The following is a 12,315-nucleotide window of genomic DNA, read 5'->3' as shown; positions in this document are numbered from 1 at the left end:
CCACTGGAAGCATGAAGAACCCCATGGGGCCTCGTGCAGAATGACATGGGTGTTGGAGGGAGAACAGGGGGGACATCGCCTGTACCATCATGGGCAGGTCATTATATCTGGCTCACGCCGGCTTTCTTTCCATCTGGGAAATGGCAGAAGACCATGCTTTTTCACAGGAGGGATGAGGGTTTAGGGAGGTATTTGATGACTGTGTTGGGGCTGCATGAGTAACAGAGTTGACGGAGGGGCCTTGGAGTCACAGACTTGGGTTCAGGCCCCTGCTGCTGCCACATAAAAGTAGATTGCTTGGGTAAGCCATGGACCTCAGTGTCCCCCTCTGTGCACTGTGGATAATACCTAGCATGTAGGTCTGTGAGGGGTACAAAATAGAAGGCCATATTAGGAGCTTAGAGCAGAGCCTGGTACTCACTAGATTGTAGTTTTATTGTGATACTCTGGCATCACTGGTGTTGCAGACCTGGTCCTACCCTCTGGAAACTTTGGCTGTGTGACAGATGGCTTATGAGGCCGTGGCTGACAGAAAGAAGCATTGTCTGTCTTTTCTTAAGATTAAGGGTACAGAGGGGTGCCTGGTGGCTCAGTCGTTGAAGCATCCAACTCTTGGTTTCAGCTAAGGTCATGATCTCAGGGTGGTGGGATTGAGCCCTGAGGTGTGCTCTGCTCTCAGTGTAGAATCTGCTGGAGGTTCTATCTCCCTGTATTTGTGTGTGTGTGCTCTCTCTGTATCTCTGTCTCTGTATATCTCTCCCTAAGATAAATGAAGCTGTAAAAATAAATAAATACATACATGCATAAGTTAATTAATTATGGGTACAGAAATCAGTGATGGAGCTGGGCTGATGGGACGCTTGGCAGCAAAGACAGGTGCACCCTGCTTGAAGGCTCGGGGGTAGCTGTGGTGTCACCAGTGGTGATGGGGGTGTGAGGAAGTTGCCTCGTGCAGCATCCAGAGAGGAACTTAGATGGGGGGGTTCCAGGGAGTAAATGCCCATGGGTAGGAAGCATCTTCAGATGAATGTCAGAGTGCGTCCTCATGGATGGGGAGGCACCCTTTCTCCCTGAAGCTGCCCACGAGTGGAGGTGTTCCTGCTGGGGACATAACTAAATCATTGGGGTTTAGCCTCCTAAGCTGTTACTTTATGAAGATGTGGCCAAGACCTTGTCTCACTGCTTTTTAAAGAGAAGTAAATTAAACTGTTGTTTGGGATGGTGTTGTCTTCCAAAGGCTCATTCAGAGTCAGTGGCAGAGCTGCTGTGGGCTTTCCAACTTGTCTTGAAAGCCTGGTCCAGGCAAGAGTGAGGGATATTCCCATCTCTTGGGGTCTCTTGCCCTCTCTGTTTATGGCAGAACGTGGTTTTGGGACTGGTAAATAAACAGGCTTCCTGTGCAGATCCTTCAGCTCTTCGTGTGGCTGCAGTAGAGGAAATTCCCATTCACTGGGCACAGACTGTGGCTGGACGGGCGGTGTGGCGGGGCTCTCACCGAGCATTCTCCTTTCACGTAATCCCCGACCACACATGAGTTTTGTGGTGTTGCCACTTTCCTGCTGGCCAGGAGGGAAGTTGAGGCCCAGGAAAGTTACACTTTCTCGCTGTGGTAAGCGGCAGAGCAATGTCAGCCGGTCCAGGCCCTGGCTTTCAGGTCTGTTTGCTGTGAGCATTTCCTCTTGTGTTTCCAGCTTTTGGCCTGTTTGACCTATCAAACTACTGATGGTGTATTGATAACTCTAATACTCTCGACATTGTGAAAGATTAGCTCTTCACTTTGTGCTAGAAATATTTCTTGCTGTATTTTTCTTTTAATTAAAAAAGTCAAAGTCCCACGTTTCTGCGCATTTGAATCTCCCTGAGTCTCCCTGTTGTGAAGTGGTTGGGTTTGGGGATTTCTAGGGCAGGGGCCTAGTTGGTGGTGGCTTTGCCTGGAGGAGCCCATGGCTCAGGACTTAGAGTGGGGACTGGAGCAGTGTGAACTGTGGCCTGAAAATGTGTTCATGTGTGCTGAGGTGGTGCCCAGTTTCTTTTGGAGGATGAACTGAGGTTTTGATCAGTAGGTTAGAGAAACACTTGATGGAATAACACTGATAATTTTGTTTTTGTATTCAATCCTAATTTTGTGTTTTCGTTTTCATGTAGTGCAGTGTGCTCTATGTTCTAAGAAAAAATTGGCAATCAATTCATACAGTATCATGATTTAATAATCCTTCCTCACTCACTGGGTCATATTTCAGGTTTTTATATGTAGTTTTTATAACTGTAGTTCTGTTTCTGAATTCTGCATTTTGATTCATTCCTTCATTTTTAAATTTCTTATTTTAAAGATTTTATTTATTTGAGAGAGAGAGAGAATGAGCTAGTAACAGGGTCAGAGGGAGAAGGAAAGGAAGACTCCTCACTGAGCAGGGAGCCTGATGTGGGTCTCAGATCCCAGGTCTCTGAGATCAGGACCTGACCCAAAGGCAGATGCTTAACAGACTGAGCTACCCAGGTGCAGCCACATTCATTCATATTTTTATTTTTACTCCAGTGCTGCACTGTTTGGCTGGTTGCTTCAGTTTCTGGGAGGGAGGGAGATGACCCCCTCCCCTGTTCTTCTAACAAGTTTGCTTTTGCTGCATTGACTGAAGAACGGCCAGGCTTCCTGAAGATGAGTAGGATGATTCAGTGACACCCAAAAGGCAGTGGCTATCATTGTTCCCACTGTGCTTCAACAACTTCACCCACTGACTCTTTGATGATGGCAGCCACCAGCAAATCTTCTGCAGAGGACTGCTGCCTTGGGATGCTTTTCTTGTGGTGCTGGACTTCATTCCCCCTGGCAGCCAGTACAGCTAGGATTAGAACCTAGGAAAAGTCCCATTAGAACCCAAGAAAGTGGGGTGCCTGGGTGGCTTAATCGATTGTCTGCCTTTGGCTCAGTTCGTGGTCTTAGGGTCCTGAGATCAAACCCTGCACTAGTGTCCGTGCTGGCTGTGGAACCTACTTAAAATCAAACAAACAGAAATCAGCCCAGGAAAGTACCATCCTTTGTGTTGTTCTATACTATGGATCAGATATTATTTTTCTTTTTTTTTTCTTTGTTTTTTCTTTTTAAAGATTATTTGTCAGTGAGAGATCACAAGCAGGGGGAGCAACAGGCAGAGGGAGAGGCAGGCTTCTGGTTGGGTAAGGAGTCTGATGCAGGACTTGATCCCAGGACCCTGTGATCATGACCTGAATCATGTTAGGCTGCTGCCTAACAGAGTGAGCCAACCAGGCCTCCCCCAGGATCAGACTTCAATAACCCTACCAGATTTCTTTAGCTTTGACATTTTGAAGGACAATGAAAGCTAGCTAAACCTACACCAGGATTCTGCATCTGCTGGGGCTGTGCTGTCCGGGCCTATGTGCCTCCTGTTCTTCTAACCCCATCAATTCCACCCATGTTTTAGCCAGAGAACTGTAGGCAGGTCTGGGTGTGTCACTGAAAGCTTTGACTCATCATTCATATCTTTATTGTAAGCTTATAATCTTTATTTTTTTCTTTTTTGGGGGTAAGATTTTATTGATTTGTTTGTTTATGAGAATGAATGGGGAGCAGAGGCAGAGGGAGAAGCAGACTCCCTGCTGATCAGGAAGTCGGACATAGGGCACGATCCCAGGATTTTTTATGACCTGAGCCTAATGCAGATGCTTAACCGACTGAGCCACCCAGGCGCCTCTTTATTTTTCCTTTATTGATTATCTGCCTTTCTGAGGCAGCGTTCTACCTGGGTTTTCATAACTCCACACTAAGGTATTCTTCCACTAGTGTGGCCTGTTTTGAGGTAATTCCTATACAATCTGGCTATGCTGCTAAATGATGCTATGATCTTGAACTCTTTTTTTTTTTTTTAACCTCTCTAAGCCTTGGTTTCCTCTGTGCTAATGTGGATAATATACCCTCTCTTGCAGATGTGTGGAGGGCCATGGCTGACTTGGATGCAGTTGGAGTCATCTCACAGCACATGGAATACACAATTTATCTTGCTTCCTGTCTTGATAACGACATCTTGGTTTTCATGCTGTCTTAGAACAAGTAGAACTTGACTTACATGTAAGTTGTGAATTCACGTACTTTTGACAGAGGTGTTATTTTAGTTTAGTTTAGTTTAAAGCAGGCTCCACACCCAGTGCAGAGCCCAGTGTGGAACTCAAACTCACCACCATGAGATCAAGATCCGAGCTGAGATCAAGAGTTGGCCACTCAACCAGCCTAGTCACCCAGGCATCCCTTCTATTTATCATTTTTCAAAAAATGTGACAAGTAACACTTTTTCTGCCTGGACCTGTCCTCACACCTGCTATGCTGGCCTGGGGGTCAGACGTGTAACTGGTGAGGTGCTGGTGATGTTGAGCAAGACAGTTGTTAAGTCTTTTTACCCTAATTGCTGTTGTCCTATTATTTCCCTTTTTTTTTTAAGATTTTATTTTATATCGTGGTGATATATGCTAAAACTGTTGCTTCTGGTCCTGCATTAAAACTTGAATATGTAGGGCATTTTTCAAGGATTCATCCCTGGAGATACAGTATTTGTTTTTCTCTGTCTGACTTATTTTGCTTAGCACAATACCCTCTAGGTACATCCAAACTGTTATAAATATCAGTATCTCATCCTTTTTGATGGCTGAGTAATATACCATTGTGTGTATGTACCACTTCGTCTTCTGTTCCAGACACTTGGGCTGCTTCCGTACCTCGGCTATGGAAAAAAAAATGCTGCAGTAGGCTTAGGGGTGCATCTGTGCTTTCAGAATGTTGAGTCTGATGTGTCAACTGCCACAACAGTCGTAGCAACTCAGGAAGGGAGCCGGGTCCAGGAGGTAAGAGGAGGAGTGCAGCTTTAGGCAATCTGAGTTGAGGTGTCTGTGGGACCCGCAGGTGTAGGTTCTGGTTGGACAGTCAAAATGTAGGTGTTGGGTGCTTGGGGGAAGAGAGATGCAATCATGCTGTTGCCAAGGGATATATTCCTTGGAGAGGAAGTGACAGTTAAGGATTTAGGGTAATTCCTTCTTTTCTTGGGCAGATAAAGGGTAAGAATAAAGGAGTAGTGGATGGAAGTGGATTGACGTGGCTTTGATGCCAGGAAGGCATTTTTGCACAGATGTCTAGAAAAGAGAGATTTCAAGGAATGAAATGTCAGCAATGTTCGATGATGTGAAAAGTTGCAAAGCAGCTTGATTAGGGGGCAGGGGTAGATCGAGGAGGTTGTCACTGAGTACTGAAAGAAAATGGGAGGTGAGTAGTGGAGTCCTAAGCCAGACAGAGAGATAGAGTGACTGGGCGTGAGACCATGGAGGTCACACACAAGAATAGCCTTTTAGAAAGTTTGATGGTAAAGACACAGATGATCATAACTCCAGACATAGCTTGGACAAGGGTGGGTTTTACAGGCTGTGTTTACCTATTTGCAGGTTGACTGAAGGGAGATGACAGATGGTGCATGCTGCTGGGTGTTGTGGGTTGAGATGGGATCCTGTATATAGAAAAGCACACAGAGAGGAGTGTATGGATGCCCTGACTGCTTCTGTAGAACACGAGGCCAACATTAGGCATGGAGGGAATGGAACGTGGCTCAAGGAGATGTGCAGTCTCAGATACAGACCACATGGCTCAGAGTCTGACAAGGCTCTCCTTGCCTCTGCGTGGCCCTTCTCACAGGGTTTAAGTTTTGAACAGTCATTTTGTTGCTCTGGGTTTGGGGTGTGACTGGAGAGACCGAGCAGAGAGCAAGGGCTGAGGAAAGACCAAGAGGGCAGGAACTCACAGAGGGGAGTCTACTACCCTCTCTGCCTTCCCTGGTATGGGCTCTCTCCTGATCTGGATGGACGGATGACCTGCCATTACTTCTTTTAAAAATGCATTTGGCTTTACCCTGCCAGAAAGCAACACATGTTTATTGAAGAATAGTGGGAAACCCCAGAGAAACTGAAGGAAGAAAATAAGCACTCAGCTGAAGACGACCATTCAAAAGTTCTGGCACCTTTTCCTCCCAACTTTCACTGAAGTTGAACAGATAAATGTATATATATGAAGTGATTTCTAAAAAGACCAAAAAAAAAAAAAAGATACCAACAACAAGAAAACAAAAAAGAGAACAAAGCAGAAGAAAACGGTGTTCATTTTCTTCCTGAGGCTGCCCTTCCTCCGTACTGCTACTTGGTTTTACTACCTGCTTTTCTCCCTGGGCTTTCTTGACAAAACATGGTTCCACTACTTTTACCTTCTTCAAAGTGTTTGACAGAGTCGTTTGCTTTCAACATGGAGTTTGAGCAAAATGGACTATTGTTTTAAAATATTCTATCATGTGTGCTGTAACATCTCATCCTGGACATGATACAAATGCTATGATAAAAAGAAGAGATGCTTTTAAAGTAATCACCAGAGTTGTGAAATTCATTGGCATGATCCTTCTTTTTTTTTTTTAAAGATTTTATTTATTCATTTGACAGACAGAGATCACAAGTAGGCAGAGAGGCAGGCAGAGAGAGGAGGAAGCAGGCTCCCTGCAGAGCAGAAAGCCCGATGCGGGGCTCAATCCCAGGACCCTGGGATCATGACCTGAGCTGAGGGGAGAGGCTTAACCCATTGAGCCACCCAGGCGCCCCGAAATGATTCTTCTTTTGAGGGTCATAATTCGTTTAATTTTTTTCTGCTCCAGCTTAACCTTCGCAGTCTTCAGTTGTTATGTGCATTAGACACAGTATTAGCAGTAGTGGCAGTAAAAATACTCCTGTCACCCTTTACAGGTACCATTTTACTAGCATGGCCTTACCACTGTAGCAGCTTTAAACCCTGTTTCCACCCTGTTCATTCCTTTAAATGCCTTTTCTCTCTGGCTTTCCTTAAAACCTTTTCTTAGTTTTTGGTGTTCTATAGCTTTACCACAAAATGTTTAATTGAAGATTTCTCATCTTGCTTGGTATCTGTGCATTTCCTGTATTTCTGGATTTATCATTTCTGTAATATCCTCAGCTGTTTTCTTCTGAAATGTTGACTCTGTCCTTCTGCTGTACTTCCCAGGATTCTTATTTAAACCTCCCGTCTGTTGTTCGTGTCTCTCAAGCTCGCGTTCATCCTCTTCTCCTGCCTCCTTGTGTTGCATTCTGGGGAATGTCTTCACTTCTTGGTGCAGTGTTGTGAAGTCCTTCATTCGGGGCTCATCTACTGCCCCACCATTCTGGTGTGTTTTCTGTTGTGTTTTACGTCTCAGTGATTTTTGGTCCCTGTTTAACTTCCTTCAGTTCCATGTTCACACTTGGCCTGTTGCTTTTGATAGGCTCTTGATCCTTCTTCATTTTTAAACCTCTTTTGTGTTCTTAAACAATTAACATGTAATATTTTCTATTCTGTATCTGATCATTCCAGTGTCTGAAGTCTTCATTTTCCCTCAGTCTTCTGTCTCTCACAGTGGCCTCATTTCTTGCATGCTCTGTGAAGGGATTTTGAGACCAGATTTATTGGAACATAGATGTAATCTCTTTTAATTATGTTTTTTAGTGGTTTGTTTGTTTGTTTGTTTGTTTTTTCCTGGAGGGTTTGTCTTTCTTTTGCCAGGAGGCTGGGAGTGTTCTTGGTTGGGATCACTTTGGTTCCATTTGAGGGTCCTGGTTTATTAAGGAAATCTCAGGTTCAGTTCCCCCAACTTACCATGTGGTGGGAACGGGGTCTGGAGGGCACAGGCCTGTAGAGATCCTGCAGTGAAAATGGCATTTGTTCTCTGGCACCCTGATTTGTTTCTCTTGAGCTTGTTGCTTACAGATCAGGTTTTGGCTCACTTGTTTCTGCCACCTCCCTCTTCCTGCTTCCTTTCCTACCATTTTCTAAGTCCTTTGTTAGTTTTCCGATGTCCTCTAAAGCCCAGAAATGTTTTGTGAATTCCATTTGCCATCACTAATTGCAAGTCTCATCCTGCAGCAGGAAGGCCAGAGCCAGACACTGTAATGCTCTGCCTCCCACAGAGGAGATTTTAATATCCTCTCCTTGTGTTCAGAAATTCTAGATTGGAGATTGAGTTATGCATACATTACCATCTACAGAGGATTAGTTGCCTATATAATAGAACAAGTATGCATTATTCTAATCTTCCTAAAACTTCCATTTTGCATAATAAATATGAATGAATAAGGAACCCGCATTACTTTAGTTTATGCAGATGTTCTCTTTCTGTCTCTGGCTTTAGATGGTAGGTTGTAATTTGTATGGTTCATTCTGAAAATTGGGTAACTTCATTCTTATTTTCTACATGTTGGTGCCATATAAAGTGATGATTTATGGAGATTCAGAGGTAAATATTTATCAAAATCTAAATAATTGGAGAAGGCTTCCTTTACAAAAGGTAGAATTATTAATATCTGTTTAATCACAGAAGGGATATCCTGTAAAGCTAGCCCATAAATAAATAGTGGATCAGAAGAAAGAGAGAGGAGAGAATTTGGAAGGAGCACGTGTAGGGACACCTACTGCCTATCCCTGTAAGTCAGGGGCAATCCGGAAGGGAAACTTTGTTAAAGGAGGCAGTAGTGTTTAGATGTAATGAGCTATTGGAAACCTCACAGTGTTCTGGTGAAGCAAGTGGTGTGCAATCAATTCCGCCAGCCCAGTTGAAGTTGTGGCTTCAGGCAGCAAGCGAGCAGGCCTTTCTGTCTGCCTTTATCTCCAGTGGGAGCGACTTGTCCTCCTTGAAGTCAGCCTCCAGACATCTTTTCCTGTCACTACACATCTGTGCATCACTGAGAATTTCTGCGGTTGCTGCTTCATGGAGATGTTTGTCAGTTTTGGGTTTTGTTTGTTTTCTTTTGTTTTTTACTGAGGTTCACTTGCTAACTTTTCTCTTCTCTTAAAAAAATATATATTTAATCTAGGGGTGCCTGGGTGGCTCAGTGGGTTAAAGCCTCTACCCTCGGCTCGGCTTGAAGGCATGATCTCAGGGTCCTGGGATTGAGCCCCACATCAGGCTCTCTGTTCAGCAGAGAGCCTGCTTCCCTTTCTCTCTCTCTGCCTGCCTCTCTGCCTATTTGTGATCTCTGTCTGCCAAATAAATAAATAAAATCTTTAAAAAATATATCTGTTTAATCTAGGGGCACCTGAGTGGCTAAGTGGGTGGGTTAAGCCTGTCTCTTCAGCTCAGGTTATGATCTCAGGGTCCTGGGATTGAGTCCTGCATCAGCAGGGAGCCTTCTTCCTCCTCCTCTCTCTCTCTCTCTCTCTCTCTCTGCCTCTCTGCCTACTTGTGATCTCTCTCTGTCAAATAAATAAGTAAGTAAATAAATCTTTTAAAAATATATATATAATCTCTTCCAGGAAGAGATTATGCTGAGTGAAAAAAGTCAAGCAGAGAGAGTCAATTACCATATGGTTTCACTTATTTGTGGAGCATTACAAATAGCATGGCGGACAAGGGGAGATGGAGAGAAGGGAGTTGAGGGAAACTGGAAGGGGAGGTGAACCATGACAGACTATGGACTCTGAAAAATACTCTGAGGGTTTTGAAGGGGTAGGGGGTGGGAGGTTGGGGGAACCAGGTGGTGGGTATTAGAGAGGGCACGGATTGCATGGAGCACTGGGTGTGGTGCAAAAACAACGAATACTGTTACACTGAAAAAAAATATATATATATTTCATCTATCATTACCATGTATTTCAAATGGTAGTGGGGGATGATGGTGTGGGACCCCATGAAGTAAATTTACACTGCCATCTTGACCTCAATATAAGTGTCGTACACAGCCGTCCTGTGTCCCCTTTCCTTCTGAAATGGATTCTCTCTTCCCAGCTGTTATCAATAGAAGACAGGGGTCTTTGTTCTTGTAGGTGACTTGTCCAAGATCGCACAACTTTCGAGGTTTAACCTTTGGTCTGATTGTAGGACCCATTTTCTTTAACTCCATGCCATGCAACCTACCATGTAGGAGTCTCAATACTCTCCTGCTTTTGAAGCTGTACTCCACTGGCCACGTCTACCAGTGTATGTCTATTTTTGTCTAGTTCATTCATTTATTGCACACATTTACTGGATGCCAGCTATGTGTTTCAGGCACATTTCTAGGTGCTGGAGATATGGCAGTGGGCAAGTCAAACACAACCCCCTGCCCTCATTGAGCATGTTCCATTTCCTACTACTGGAAGCATCCACCAGGAACAATGGACTTATGCCAGAAGTCCAGCAATGATATGAGTTCCAGAAATTTCTGAATGGTTCTTTGTGGAAGTGATGATTTGGTGGCAGCCCTCGAGGTAGCTACCTGCACAGGCAAAAAAAAAAAAAAAAAAAAAGGAGGGCTGGTGTAGAAATGCCTGATGAATTGGCTTCAAGGTCAAATAACTGAGCCAGGTCTTTAAGGTCTTATTTAGCTCTGAGATTTTTCAAGAACTTTCCATGATACATAAGCATATTATAGAAAAAACCCTGTAAATTCAAAACATACTGTAAATTTGCAGGAAGATTGTCTTTGCATTATTTTTGTGATTAAATGACAGTTGATGATACAGGCACTGTTGTAAGTCACTTATCCCTGTGCCAGCACTTTGTGGTAAATTCTTTTATCATCCTTATTTTTCAGAGGTAGAGACTGATGCAAAGGGAGAAGTTTGGTGGTTCTCCACTGGCCACATCTAAGCTAGCAAAAAGCAAAAAGCAGAGCCTGCACTGGAACCAGGCACTGTGGCTCCAGACCCCAACTCTTCACCCTTGGGCTTCTTGCAGCACGCCTGATTTCTTGTCACTAAGAACTTGGTGCAGGAGTTTAACGGTACCTTTAACTTCTAGTTTTTCTTTCTCAGAACTGAATCTGCATTGCAGTGCATCTCTGCATAAACATGTGTTTAATTTTTTCACCTTTAATTTTGCTTTTAGGTAAGATCTGAAGGAGTCAATCTGTTTCTTCTGTGGCTTCAAGCACTTCAGACAAACTTTGCAGAAGAGCAGGTGCTGATTTTTGCTTGCCTCGTGCCTGGTTTCCCAGCGATCATGTCATCCAGAGGGACCTGCATGGTGGAGACACTCATCAGTCCTAGCCCTGGTGTGGCGGATGGTGAGGAACATTTTAGCCAGCCTTACAGGTTGAAATGACTCTGGAAGTTCTCTTGAGGGATTCCTCAGCTTGTCATGATCCTGAATAGAACCCTTTATTTCGTAGATGGGTTTGGAGGAGGAATTATCCCCTGCTCTTGTTCACAGTAATGTCTTACAGACATTAGAATAGAAAGAATCAGAGCCTTATTTATATGCAATGAAGACGGGAGACATTTACTGAAGTGGTGGAAACAGGAATGGAAGAAGGACTCAGATGTTGGAAACAGCAGGAAGTGGAGACACATCATGTATCTGGAGTGTTTTCTTGGCTGTGAATGAAATTTAAATCTGCCATCCAAAACTACTGTTTATTGTCCTCAGCATGATTGTTTCACGAGTGGACATTCATCTGCTCACCCAGCTCTGTATTTTCATGCCGCATTCATGGAAAGACAGTAGCTGCTTCCTGGGAAAGTCATGGCAACCATCTGTGTCCCATGAGTTTTTAAGGAACTTGCCAGTTAGGGCCAATGATTGATTAATGCACATCACTTTATTGCCCAAAGACAGGTATTTGATCCTTAGGCTGACCGAAGCAGAATTTGGCAGAGAGAAGAATAGTTTAGAGGGAGAGGTGGCTTCATGGGACTTTGTACCGTATTTCCAACCCCTTGATGCTCACTGGCCTGGAGTGTAGTGTGAGCAGGATCCAAAGGAGGGGCAGATGTATTTTAATGAAGGCCATTTTATAAAACCCTTTGAACGTTGGTGAAAGAACTCCTTTTTTTCCCCACTCTGGAGCAAAGATATATCCACAAGAATCACTCCACTCTTGCCGGCCATATCAGGGGAAAGGATCGCTGAGGACCAAACATGCTTTTTCCTTCAAATACTTTGAACTGTATGGTTATTCAGGTAAAAGCAAAATCTTGGATAATTCAGGAATGGTCTTTCTCTTGATAGGAAAGAGGAAACATTGCTTATTTTCTCCAAGTTCATCCATATTTTGTATGTTTGCTTGTTTGTTTGTTTTTTGAGTTGACTCTTTATGATATTCCACTAGAACTTGAATATGTGCTATATCACATCAGCAAAGACCTGGCATACATAATATTTTGTGTGAGAGTGTATGTCAAGCAAACATTTCAGTTCTCCCATCTGCTTTCATATTACCATATTCACACAGAACACTTCACTTCTAACAATGTGGCTGAGGCTGTGGATTTTTCCCTTACCAGGCAACTCTGCAACACCAGCTGGGTGTCCTGTAGTT

General features: G+C 43.8%; 1 protein-coding gene across 2 annotated transcripts in view; it reads left to right on the top strand.

Annotated features, from left to right (window-relative positions):
- LOC309857559 (piggyBac transposable element-derived protein 5-like) overlaps positions 1 to 12,315 on the top strand; it is a 38,309-nt gene that overhangs the window by 21,870 nt on the left and 4,124 nt on the right. For both annotated transcript variants that reach the window (XR_014307771.1, XM_082750279.1), the window contains exons 3-4: positions 10,591 to 10,779; positions 10,884 to 11,061. The gene's annotated coding sequence lies outside the window, so the exon portion shown is untranslated. The remainder of the gene's footprint in view (positions 1 to 10,590; positions 10,780 to 10,883; positions 11,062 to 12,315) is intronic.

Source organism: Mustela nivalis (genome assembly GCF_964662115.1).
Source record: "Mustela nivalis genome assembly, contig: HAP1_SCAFFOLD_889, whole genome shotgun sequence".
Lineage (NCBI taxonomy): Eukaryota > Metazoa > Chordata > Mammalia > Carnivora > Mustelidae > Mustela > Mustela nivalis.
The sequence above is the reverse complement of the archived record's forward strand: the minus strand, read 5'-3'. Positions and strand labels throughout refer to the sequence as shown.